The sequence below is a fragment of the Sander lucioperca genome, chromosome 6 (genome assembly GCF_008315115.2).
Source record: "Sander lucioperca isolate FBNREF2018 chromosome 6, SLUC_FBN_1.2, whole genome shotgun sequence".
NCBI classification, from domain to species: domain Eukaryota; kingdom Metazoa; phylum Chordata; class Actinopteri; order Perciformes; family Percidae; genus Sander; species Sander lucioperca.
In genome coordinates, this window is record NC_050178.1 from 34,717,477 (window position 1) to 34,730,757 (window position 13,281).

Below are 13,281 nucleotides of genomic sequence, written 5' to 3' on the forward strand. Positions count from 1 at the left end.
GGAGGCAATTAGCTCAGCTACCATGGCTCTGTCCAAAGTTCCCCGTAAACCACAACTTGCCTATTGTTACATTTTTGTTTGTGTACGAATTAAACAAACATGACACAACATGTTAGTTAGTAAGATGTTGATAGGCAGATATTTTGAAGTTTGCTTTGCTTTGCTTACCTGTGCTCCTCAGTTGTCTTTTTTTCTAAGCTACGCTTAGCTAGTAGCCTCCTAACTTTAGCTTTATATGAAACGGACAAACAAGAAAGTGTTATCAATCTTCTCAGTAAAAAACAAATAAGCATATTTCCCAAAATGTCTCCTTTAACTCTAGAGTGGACAGTTATTTTGTGATAACCAGGAAGTAGTAGCCTAGAAATCTAGACGCACCCTAGCAAATGTAATTTGCAGCCAGGGTCAGTCTAGCAACTCTCCGTTGGCTTACTAGCTGGAAAAATCAAACTCTAGTCAGGCCAATCACATTGTGTATAGAGTCGTGGGCAGGCTTATAATGATGGCAGAGTTGCGACGGTTCCACGTGAATTCCCTGCTACTTGAAAACAAAGAAGATGGCTGCTGCTGCTGGCAAACAGCGGTCTTACGAATTGGCTTTGGTCGCGACTCTGGAAGACTTGGAGTTAAGCTTTTCTTTGAAAAAAGAACAAAGAATGGCACTGAAGTCAGTCTTAAAAAAGGAAGATGTGTTCGGAGTTTTGCCGACCGGATACGGCAAAAGTTTAATCTATCAACTAGCGTTGCTCTGGTTGGTTGTAGTGCTATCCTATGTCGTGCAGAGGGAATTTGAAAGACAACTGTTTATCCCGCCCCTCGGATTGAGCCCTGCCAATGGTAAGTTCCCAGAACCAACATCTTGATGTGGGTCTGGCTTGTCAGGCTAAGGAAGTAGACCTTGACAACTAAACTCTTTATGACAGAAATTCATCATTTTACTGTTAGTATGTGAAGCTGGTCTTTGGTGTATGAGGGTATTCTACTGTGAATATTCTTTGTTTCTTTTCTAAATTAATTGGTTAAAATGATCACCAACTGGAGGTCACTTTACAATTGTAAATTTCAGATAATGAACAACTTACCAAAGTGGGGAGGACTTCTGTATATTCCTGCAACTTCACATGACGCAATTAAATAGAAAAATGCAAAGTTATTACCAAGTTTTCTTTAGCAGCATTTTAATTATAAACTAGGTACATTTATTACAGTAGCTGCACTCTTAGTGAATGGGGAGGCCTGTTTAGCTGGTTCTCATCCAGGCTGCTGCTTACTCTACTCGGCAAACTGCTGCTTGAATTACTGCATGATATGAAAATTCTGCTGCTTTTGCTGTCTACCAACCAGCCAAGCTGCCGAATGTTCGGATGTGCTTTTATGTACTGGCGACATTACAGTGTGTATTCCCTAGTAGCTCATGTGCAGAGAGTAGGCTACATAAAAATGAATTCTCTACCAAAGACCAAAAGACATCTTGCTGTGTCATTCGCCTTCAGTACAGTTATTGAGAATGAATGCACATGTTGGCCTTACTGAAACACATAAAGTGCTTGGTTGAGAATAATAATAGTGTAGATTTTGATAGATAATGTCCATCTGATCGTGTCCTCTAGTCCTGTGTTGCATAGGCACATTGACCTAAATCCACTTTCACAACAGTGCGACAGTCTTCACATTTTCTAGCAGTAGTTTTTACAACAAAGAATATGCAATAAAGTTCAGAAGGCTTAGAATCCAGTAGAGAACATCAATAGGAAGAAGACTGCAACAGAGAGAGGGAGAGCCAGGCAACAAAGAGAAAAGAAGTTTACAGTGCACAGTTCACATACTGTAGGACTCCCAGTGCCTTTCTATTGGCTATGAATGTTTTATAGCCCCTGTTGCTTGTCGCTCCTTCTCTCCCGCCTTTGTCAGCTGAGTTAAGTTCTTCTGGAGGTTTCAAAAAGCCAGCAGTCTCGACCTTCTCCTCTCTTCTCTGAATGAATGCAATTTGTATTGCAGGGGGAAGAAGTGATGGCAGTGAGGTAGAGGAAGAGAAGGAAGGTTTGAGCGAGAGAGGTGGGAGCAATTGTTGCAGCACAGAGAGATGGAGAGGTGCCCTTAAAGGACAAATCTGACGCAAAATGAACCTAGGGGTTAATAACACATGTGTACCGAGTAGACCGTTCTCTGGGAAATGTTTTCATGCTAATCGAATGTGACCAGTTTTATCGCAAACCGCTAATTAGCTTATAAAGCTAGTCGTCGGGGCACGGGTAAAGTAAAAACAAATCGCTATTTCTATACCACTAACAAGGCTCAAAATAGCACCACACTTCCACAGTAGCATAATGAGGGTCCCTACATGTAAACTGAGGCATTGAGAACTTTGTAAGTCTACAGACAGTTTATTAAAAAGATAGATTATAAAGACAGTACCGTTCACGTATACAGCGCCATCTTGGGAAAACAGTCATGACCAGTCGAACAACGAACGCCGTGCTTGAGCTATGTTACTGGTTACTGGTTGCACGGCTTTCGTTCGTTCGTTCTCAATGCTTCAGATTACATGTAGGGACCGTCATTATGCTACTGTGGAAGTGTGGTGCTATTTTGAGCCTTGTTAGTAGTATAGAAATAGCGATTTCTTTTTTACTTTAGCATACCCCGTTGACTAGCTTTATAAGCTAATTAGCAGTTTGCGATAAAATTGGTCACATTCGATTAGCATGAAAATGTCCCAGAGAATGGTCGACTCGGTACACATGTGTTATTAATCCCTAGGTTAATTTTGCGCTGGATTTGTCCTTTAATGTCAGGTAGTCATGGTAACCTGTCATGTTGTTGGGAGAGAGTTGAGAGTGAGGGGAAAGACACATTTCACCTTGCAAAGTGTTTTGTCTTCCAGCTGAGGAGGATTTTAGTCATTGTTATCATGTAGAAACAAACCATGCAAAAATACATAATAAACACATACACAGCATATTCACTACCACATAGGCAACTGATGAAGAAAAAGATATTTTTTTTAATTTGCCTCATTGCACATCCATATGCATACACTGCCAAAAAAAGTTAAGATATCCCTATTACCCAGGGTTGAGTGAGGACAAGGTACCTAAAACAGGCAAGAGTTAGAGTACGAGAGCACAGAAGAGGCAGCAGGTGTGTGGCTGATAATAACCAGGTGGAGGTGGCTGGGCTCTGTTTCCGTCCATCGCTCCACTGAGTCCTGTGAGCCAAAGAAGTGGAAGGCAGAGGGAGAAAAAAGGAAGGAGCGGTGGAAGGAGGTGAAGGAAGCCGAGAGTCCAGGGAGGTGTTGTCAAGATCCTGTCAGCCTTTTCCTCAATTTCTGTCGCCCCTCTCCATAGTTTCCTCCACCTGAGCTCTTGTCAAAGCCAGATTCCTCAGCCAGATCGATGACTGGACTGTCGGCGTACAAAGATGAGGACCAACCTGCAACATGATGCCACAGTGAGCCATTTTCGCTATAAAGGTTAGTGATAATTTACTTGCTTGATATGATGCATGAATGTTACAGTTTATTACATATTCTGCATATCTGTGCTCCTCAGGCCCTTGTTATGCTCCTTATTTACACCCACCTTACTGCAGATGTTTTTGACGTGTCACAGCAGGAAAGCACAGGTGTAGCTAATAACATTAACGATGGCACTGTTCCATTTAAATGTGTCAACAAGCCATGCCAGTGAGACAGCATGCACAATATGAAGGCTCTGTAACTAGAACACCCGAATGGAAGGCAGCCATCATTAATGTTCTTAGTTACACCTGTGTTTGGTTAGTCAGCATGCCCACTGTTAGAAAGGTCTATATTCCATGATTCCTTAAAGATCCAATGAAATGAGCACTTGAAGTTTCTGGAAAACATATTCTGTTATGTCCTCACACTGCTCGAGTGGATGTGGCTAAAAAGTGTTGATGTGGCGAACGCTAGCTCACCTGGTATAGCGTGCGCCTGAGTCCTTGGCAGTGACCAGGGTTCGAATCCCCTCTCTATCACCCCTTTCCTGTTGTTCTCAAGCTATCATAAAGGCTATAAAAAGCCCTGAACATAATAAATAAATATAAAGTGCAGATAATTAAGATAATGCATTAAAATGGTCCTATAAAAATCATTCATTCAGTCATTCTCTACAAAATACAAGCCTATTGTTTTACAGTTAACATTGATCACTCGTCCTCTTTCAACAGGAAATTCATGACATTATTAAAGTAAATGCATCATTTAATGGTACTTCGTGTAAAAATCTCCAAAAAGCAAACGCACATCCTTACAGCCCATGAAAGCAACACTCTTTAGGTATTATTCATTAAGGGTTTAACAGTCAAAAACTCAGTTTACCTGCTTCATCGTGACTGTGTCAGTGTGGTGTGTGTGATCAGATTTGATTGACAGTGACCAGACAACCCACCAACTGTCATCAGATTTCGGATTCAAATGTCTCCTGATTGGTGCATGGAAATCAGATTTTTCCAACCAAATTCCAACCAATGAAAAGAGCACCGAGAAGAACAGAAAAGCTCATGTCGAACCCCCTCACTCATAATAAGAAAACTAATTGAGAAATTAAGTTTTGAGGGCATTTAAATTGTTTGCAAGTGCTGGGTAATTCAATTAAAAAGAGACCCACACTGCTTGTTTATTCCTATAGCTCTACTTTTTATTCTATATAGACATGACTGACAACGTTTCAATGTCAGCAGGTGGTCTTCTTCAGGTGAGCACGCCATTATATACACTGTCATCTCTTATTTACACAACTAATAAACTTTGAGAACATTTTGCCCCGCAACATGTAACTAAAACCTTTTTAAAAGTTTGCTATTGCTTCTTTGAATTGAAACTCAAACATGTGTGTATTTCTCAAAATAGAAACACATATTTGAAGCAGTAGGATGCAACTTTACACTGAGGTAGACCCAAAAGACTTCATCGCCCAGAAATGTTTCCGATGTGTCAAAGTTGTCTGCTAGTAATGAGACTTGACAGCTAAAATAAATTTGGTCTTAAAACTGACATGAGTTTTGAGTGGATCTGTGGGGTCTCAAATTGGGGATGGGGCATGCTGCAGTCTCACTTTGTGAATCAGGCTAATAAGACAGGTACGTTTTGATGCCCAATTCTTACCTCACGCAGCTCTAGACAGATGCAAAGGAGGATTTCCATCAATGAATGCATCTACTGCAGTGTTATATATTGCTAACAATAGCATTCTATGCTCTCAATTAATTGTTATGGATAATATCAACTTTTCATGCGGTGTGCCTGATGTGGCATGGAGTTGTGACTGTGTGACTTCACAGCGTGTCTGAGTGGTTGAGGCCCCTGTGCCGCCACCTAAAGCAAAGCATTTACTGTTTGGGTCCACTGCCTCAGCTACGGTCCATTTAACTGCACCACCTCCACAGTCGTGTTCAGGTCACTGCCTCTGTGGACCCAAACACACACACACACACACACACACACACACACACACACACACACACACACACACACACACACACACACACACACACACACACACACACACACACACACACACACACACACACGTACACACACACACACACACACACACACACACACACACACACACACACACACACACACACACACACAAAGACACTGTGTGACTGCACACATTAAGACATTTCGACACTGACAAGATTTATGTCAATCAACTGTGGTTTCTAAAATGCTATAAAAATTGGTTTATTTTTAGAGCTTTGTCCCTAAAAGCATGGTTTAATGAACTACACAAAACAGAGAAGAAACAATACTTATCTATACTTGACACTCAACTCTGACAATCAATCACAAATCGATCACATTACAAAACAAAACACAAAGATAATAAAACAATGCAGCATAGCATTTTGACAAGACACAAAATTATAACTCCTTACACAGAGCCTCAAATATGCAACTCTAATACAAAACAACGTAATGACTTTTACTGTTGGATGTGATCACACAGATACACAGTTTATAATTGCTCATACTTAATGCACTTTTAAACACATTAAACAGTTTTGGCTACAGTAAACGTGAGATCTATAGCTTTGCTAATGTGAAGTAAACAAGCCACGCCATCTGACTTGCAAGCTGTTCACTGTTTTAAAAGGTCAAAGTAGGGTAGTTAATACATTTTGAAAAAGGAAATATGGAGAAACAGTTTACAGCACAAGACAACAAAGCAAGTGACAGTATTTACACATTAAACGCCCACTGGTGTAATTTTATTTCCCTGTCAAATTGTCATTAGTCGTATATCTATGAAGAACATTTTATGCATTCCTAGTTCCTCTCTATTTCTCATATGGTCATCATTTGCAGTGAAAGGTTTTTCTCTTGGCTAAGTAGAGTACTCCTCTGTGGGTTACACTTCTCTGGTCCACTTCCATTAAAGTCATTTTTTAATTCATCTTAGGTGAAAAGTGGGCCATGCAGTTGCACAGTCATGTTTACAAGTCCTGATGATGATGGCTTTGGAGTTTAGAGAGGCAGTCAGTTATATTACAATCTAAACAGTCAAGAGTAAAATATTGTGGCAAAAACAGCTTGCCAATGTAGTGTGAGTCTGAGTGTGAGGCAAAACGATAAACAAAAACTTGAATATGAATGTAACTTTTGTCTGACTAACTGTCATGTAAAACATTTCTGACATTCTTGACTTCTCCACTTCTTGACTTGACACCATTTGAAGTGTCATTCACCAAGTTTGAATCCAAGTCTCCTCCATGCTTAGTATTCTGACAACAATGTCATGACCAAACTTCAAGTAAGTGTATCCATTAGCCTGCCAGCATCAAGTAAATGTATCAGAAAAGTTAGTGTTGCTGCATCTTGGAAACATTAGTTGCAAAATTGCAAGTTAGGTTCAAGTAGAGTAAGAAAAGATGAGCGTAAAAACAAAGTTTGTAGAGAATGCAGGCTTTTGTGTCAGTGCAATGTTTTTCATTTTCCCAGGGTGGGACCTCAGTGTTTTGGCGGTGTGACACTCTTTGACAACTCAGTGCTATCTGCCTTGATTGTTTTCCTGCTTGGCAGATATAATGTCTCTTCCTCCCTATCCTGCCCCCCACGCAATCTCTTTCTAGAAAGTTTGTTATGTATGCTTTAAAAAGAATAAAAACCACTTGTCAGAATGATTTTGAAAAAGTTTTTTTTGCTTTTTCTGCAGAAGAGAGAACAAGTTTGGGACTGAAGAGAGTGTGAGGAAAAACAACCCTGTGATGGATGGTAAGGCACAGGCAATTACAGACAACATGTCAGACACTGTGCATATAGAAGATATCACACAAACACTCACTCGACAATATATGTTCAAGACTCTGGCAATGTGAGATAATCTTGAGTTTCTTTCTTTCTGGAAAAGGCAAAACATTTCAGCTAAAATCCATTTAAGTCTCCCAGCTTGGCATACTGATAAACATACTGTACAGAAAGTGCACACACACACACACACACACACACACACACACATACCCATCGCACCCAACAAACTAGCTTCCACATGAAAACAGAGATGAGGCATAGCCAAGTCCAGTGCACTTGTAGCACTAGCACACAAAGGCTGGCTTCCTTATCACTCCAGGTTCAATTACATACACACTTACACTCATACACACAAATGAGGGCATGTGAGGCAAGGTGGCAGCCACACTATTGGTTTTTGGAGGTGTTCTTGAGCTGCAGAAGGGAGGGGCTGTAATGCAAGGAGACAGATTCAGGTCACTCACTTATTGCTGGGATGAACAAAGAAGAAGAAGAGAATATGCTGCATGTTTGAGAGAAAGAAGAATGTGTGGGATGAGGCCAAGGACGACAAGAAGGGGGAGAAACCGAGGAGGTAAAAGACAGGAACGCCCTGCAGGAAAATGAAATGAATATGGTATGGTTTTAGGAGAAGAGAGAGAATGACGAAACAGACAAAACAGAGGAAGGAGAAGGGAAGCGGCATGATGGATGAAGAAGTAAATGACAGAAATGAAGTGTCAATAAAGTGGCAAAAGATGAACATGGACGCTTTGCATGCAGGCCGGAAGATTGTGGAATTAAAAGAAAAGGAGAAGAAAAAAAACAAGTTAAAAAAGAAATTAGGAGGAAGGGGAGCATAAGAAGGAGGGGTGAGAAAATAGTGGGATACAAATGGAGAAGGTGTTAGAGACGGCAAGCGGTACCAGAGAAAGGAGAAATGGAGGGAGATGGTAATTGACATGAAGGTAAAGTGACAAGCGAAAAGATGAGTATGTAGGGAGGAGGAGAAGAGTCAGAGAGAAAGAGAGAATTACTATTGAATGAGCAATGTAGGGGAAAAAAGCTTTGGAAGGTGATGCAGAGAAGAAGGAATAAGAGCAAGCTGTCATACAGGCTGACATTCAATGTACACTACTACCTTGAATCATTGAACAAAATAGCCTGTGTAATAACAAGGGACTGTACTCTGCTTGCATATAATTCTGTAACTGTGGAGTGGCACATTTAGAAAAGCAGCCACACCCAAGTCAAGTTCAGTTTTTTGCTTCTGTTTTAGACATTTCTGTTTTTATATTACAATAATGATGTGACAACCCCTGTAAAATGAACCTAAAAAATGCACTGTAGCTTTACTTGAGTTTTGATCTGTAGTATTCTTTAAAAGGTTTGTGCACAGACAAGGCTGCACGCTATTAGCTCAAGTGCCTTCCTTCCCTCTTCTCTTTTGTCTTCTGAGATCTGAGTGAGTCTCTGTCTTTATTGCACTCCCACTCACTGAATATTTAAGTCAGAGAGCTTTTATGAGGATACCACAGGTGGGCCACACAGGGGGTCTTTGTTCGGTGTAGGTCATAGACTGTATATATTAGTTATTATTAATATATACAGTCTATGGTGTAGGTGCATTAGCTTGTGACAAGCAGCTAGGTCCGTGCATGAAGTATAATTCATCTGCAGTTGTTCACGTTGTATAATGGAAAATCTCATTTTTCGGGATATTTCCTAATTTCATTTTCCTCAGACGAGATTTTTCATTATAGGCTACAACGTGAACAACTGCAGATGAATTATACTTTATGCACAGACCCAGCTAACACCAACAACTGTTTCCTTCAGGAACCTCTGTAAACATTTGGCCTCAACAAACTTTAGCCAAATGAAACTAACATTACATCCACAGCCTTAATAAATAATGTTAAATTACCTTTTTCTAAATATGCTGGCCTGTTTATTTTCATGGTTTGTCCCAGCTGTTTTATTGTGGTCCAGGGTTCATACGCATTTTAACAAATACTTTTCCATGACTTTTTCATGACTTTTCCATGACTTTTTGGCAAATTTCCATGACTATGTATTCCTGAAAATGTCAGTCGACATTATACAATAAGAATAAAAATCTGTGTTAAAGTTTACCCTCAGAGGTTTAACAATAAAATGAATGACAATTAATGTGGTTCATAGTGGGATTCGTAATATCGCACCCCGAATAGAACGTTGAGGTTAAGACGACGTGAAATACATTTATTAATCATATATTATTATGCTGTGTCCAAAACTTTCTGGGTCTTTTTATGTTTCCAAAACCTTTCCAGGCCTGGAATTTGCATTTTTCAAATTCCATAACTTTTCCAGGTTTTTCCAAAACGTATGAACCCTGGTGGTCTGTTGTCTAATTTTCAGTGCCTAACAGTAGATTTATTTTGTCCTTGTTTGTGTAACTGTTTTGCAGGGGTGGAAGTAGCAAAGAATTACATTTAGTTCTCGTTACTATGACAAAGTATTTTTTTTGTGTAGGCTACTGTCTTTTTTAAATCGGTAATTTTACTTTTGTAGACTACTTTTATCACAAGAATGGTAATTTGCTACATTTCAAATGCCATCCAGAGTAAAAACAAGTCACATGAAAAAGTCCTGATAAACTGTTTGAGAAAGGAACAGAAGAAAGGTGATCAATCAGCTGTGTCTGCGGTCGTGCAGAGCTCCAGAGAGGTGACACTCTGCACTTAGCTGACACTCCAGCTTTATTCAGTTACTTTACATTGTTTCCTTTTCATTTACAAAAAAAACCCCACTTACTATAAGCTTAATCAGTATTGTAACCAAACCAGACAAAAGTAATTTATTTTTCATAAAAACTGCATGTCAGACTTGTGACTTTAGCATTTCTAAAATCCTAGTTCCAGCCCTATAACACACACTAGAGCCAGCCCTATAACACACACTAGAGCCAACCCTATAACACACACTAGAGCCAGCCCTATAACACACACTAGAGCCAGCCCTATAACACACACTAGAGCCAGCCCTATAACACACACTAGAGCCAGCCCTATAACACACACTAGAGCCAGCCCTATAACACACACTAGAGCCAGCCCTATAACACACACTAGAGCCAGCCCTATAACACACACTAGAGCCAACCCTATAACACACACTAGAGCCAGCCCTATAACACACACTAGAGCCAGCCCTATAACACACACTAGAGCCAGCCCTATAACACACACTAGAGCCAACCCTATAACACACACTAGAGCCAGCCCTATAACACACACTAGAGCCAGCCCTATAACACACACTAGAGCCAACCCTATAACACACACTAGAGCCAACCCTATAACACACACTAGAGCCAGCCCTATAACACACACTAGAGCCAACCCTATAACACACACTAGAGCCAGCCCTATAACACACACTAGAGCCAGCCCTATAACACACACTAGAGCCAACCCTATAACACACACTAGAGCCAGACCGATATATCGGTGGGCCGATATTATTGGCCAATATTAGGCATTTTCCAAACTATCGGTATCGGCATTTATAATGGCCGATAAATTAATATTTAAATTTCTTTGGCGTTGCATAGTTTGTCCACCAGAGGATGCTCTACAACGTCCCTGTTGGTATTTTTATACATTTTATTTATCAGAACTTTAATATATTTTGATGTTCCTTTGTTCTGTTTGTTTGTTTTTTTTAAACTGCATTATCATATTATTTTAGTGAGGACTCATAAATAACTACAAATAACTAATGCTAGAGAAATCTGTTTATGTTTTGTTACGCGTTTCTGGATTTTCTTTTTTATATATATCGGCCGATATATCGGAATATCGGATTTTTAAATCACCAAATATTTGCATCAATATCGGCCTTAAAAATTCTTTATCGGTCGGGCTCTAACACACACACCTGGAGAAAGCAAATCAGATGGAAGAAAAGATGTGTCCCGAAATAAAGTCATGCTGAGTTTAAACAGAATAAATTGTATTTATTTTCATTATGGTTTTTTTACATTATATTTATTTTCTACATAGGTAGTACATACTACTCGTAGAATGTGCATAAAAATACACAATCAATCTCATATACACACACATAGTGTTATAATGCAGCTTCACAATCAATCGTCAAGTCTTTCAATGTAAAGAAGAGCATAAGAAAGAAACCTGGAATTAATATGACGACAGCTCCTCTACTGAAAAATCTCATTTATTTTAGTTGAAAAAGAAACTTTAAAGGGGTGATAGAATGCAAAACCGTGTTTACCTTGTCATAATTGAATAACGACAGTTCGGTGGGTAAAATAGGCATACATAGTACCTCAAAGTCCCATTGACACCTTTTTTCTATGCAAATCTCACAATTTGAAACTGCTGCTGAAAACGGGCGAATCCCAACGAAGCTCATAGTTGACGTCAACTTGGTGGCTTAATTGGCTCTGGTCTGTACTTTCGTCACGCCCCAAAATTTACATAGGCCTACAGACCACTGGTCTGAGACCAGCTGGTGTTCTGAATGTAGCTCGCACAGATCTGACACACTAGTTTAGCTGCGAGCTGTGCATTTCCACGGGAATTACAAAGAAGAAAGTTTGGAAGTTTTTCAAGGATATTGAAAACGAACCACGGTCGTAAATGCAGTGTTCCAGGCTGTACCGGGAATGCTGACACTTTTCACATTTCATCGCAGGCTGCCGGTCATGGTGCTCCAGGTAAGCGGTAGTTGGTGGTTCAGTTACCCCAGAAAAGATGAGTGTGCGCTGGATACAGAGCACCATGAGCTGCCGGTCATGGAGCTCCGTCAGGTCAAGTTATGTTTCCATTGATATTGCTATGTAATACACTTAACCAGTAGCGGAGTGGCGAGTGGGAGAGTCGGGACTGTTTCCGGTGGGCCGGTAGTGTTTCGAGGCCGCGAGGGCCGGTCAAACTGTGCAGCCTCTGCTCAACCCGTACGGTGGGCCGCAGCAGCGGGCATCATGAGACTCACACAGACAGTGTTAACAGACAGTGTGTGAGTCTAATGATGGAAAGCCAAAAAGGAAAAGGCAAAGGTGGCACTGAGAATGTCAGACTCAAAAGGAAGAAAAGGGATGGTGTTGCTGGGCTGTGTGTTGTTCATTCCCCAGGTGTCTGTGCTCTGCAGCTTTGCTCGTTGTAAACCAACCAATCAGCGCACAGCTCATCTAAATATTCATGAGCATACCATATAAGGGAGAAAACCTCTCGTTTCATTCAAGGGATATTTCACAGGGTTGCATTAGGGAGGATAGAACAGCACCGGGGCCATTTTCAGCCCAACCAATGTTACATACCCTATTAGGAGACCTTAAGGAACAGCGTGAAATACCCTATATAATCATTCTATCACCCCTTTAAAAAGTAATCTTTCCTCGTCCAAAACCTTTATTTAGGCTGACGGTGGTTAATATGACCTCTCCTGTCGCTGAATGGCAGAGGCAGCTTTTGATCCCGACAGGTGAACTCATGATGAAGTGTTGTTTAAATAGAAATTATTTTTCTATTTAAGTCCATGACATCTGCCTCCTGTGACAAGCAGACACACACATATTTCACGACACATACCTCCACATTTCTTCCTTCGTGTGCATTCCTGTCTTTTTGGATGAAGGTGTGACCTCTGGCTCCTTCGACAGAGAGGAGGGAGAATTAGAGAAAAGAGAGGGAGCAAGGGATGGAGCGACGTATAGAGGGCTTGATGAATAGAGTGGTGTGGAAGAAAGTGTCTCGGCAAAAGAGAAGAGGAATGAGGTCATTATCTTTGTCCTCACCTGTGGCCTCCAGTCCACACACACACACACACGCACACACACACACACACACACACACACACACACACACACACACACACACACACACGCTGCACCTCACACAATCCACATTTCATCAACAACAGCAACAACTCTGCTCCTCCCTTCTTCTCCCCAATCCACCTATCTTCTTTCCTTTCTCTTTTTTTGACTCTGTCCTTTCCTCTGTCTTTTTTTA